This window comes from Mastomys coucha, unplaced genomic scaffold, assembly GCF_008632895.1.
Source record: "Mastomys coucha isolate ucsf_1 unplaced genomic scaffold, UCSF_Mcou_1 pScaffold17, whole genome shotgun sequence".
Taxonomy (NCBI): Eukaryota; Metazoa; Chordata; class Mammalia; order Rodentia; family Muridae; genus Mastomys; species Mastomys coucha.
Window position 1 is genome coordinate 33,791,668 of NW_022196899.1, and position 486 is coordinate 33,792,153.

Genomic DNA, 486 nt, shown 5'->3' on the forward strand with positions numbered 1-486 from the left:
AAAAAAAAATAGAAACAGTTAACAAATTACAAAGAAAGACAACCCTGGAGATAGAAATCCTAGGAAAGAAGTCAGGAAACATAGACACAAGCATCACCAACAGAATACAACAGGTAGAGAGAGAATCTCAGGGGCAGAAGATACCATAGAAAACATTGACACAACAGTCAAAGAAAACACAAAATGCAAAATGTACCTAATCCAAAACATCCAGGAAATCCAGAACACAATTAGAAGACCAAACCTAAGGATAATAGGTATAGAAGAGAATGAAGACCTCCAAATTGAAGGGCCGGTAAATATCTTCAACAAAATTATAGAAGAAAACTTCCCTAACCTAAAGAAAGACATGCCCATGAACATACAAGAAGCCTATAGATGCCAGGCAGTGGTGGCACATGCGTTTAATCCCAGCACTTGGGAGGTAGAGGCAGGTGGATTTCTGAGTTCGAGGCCATCCTGGTCTACAGAGCGAGGTCCAGGACA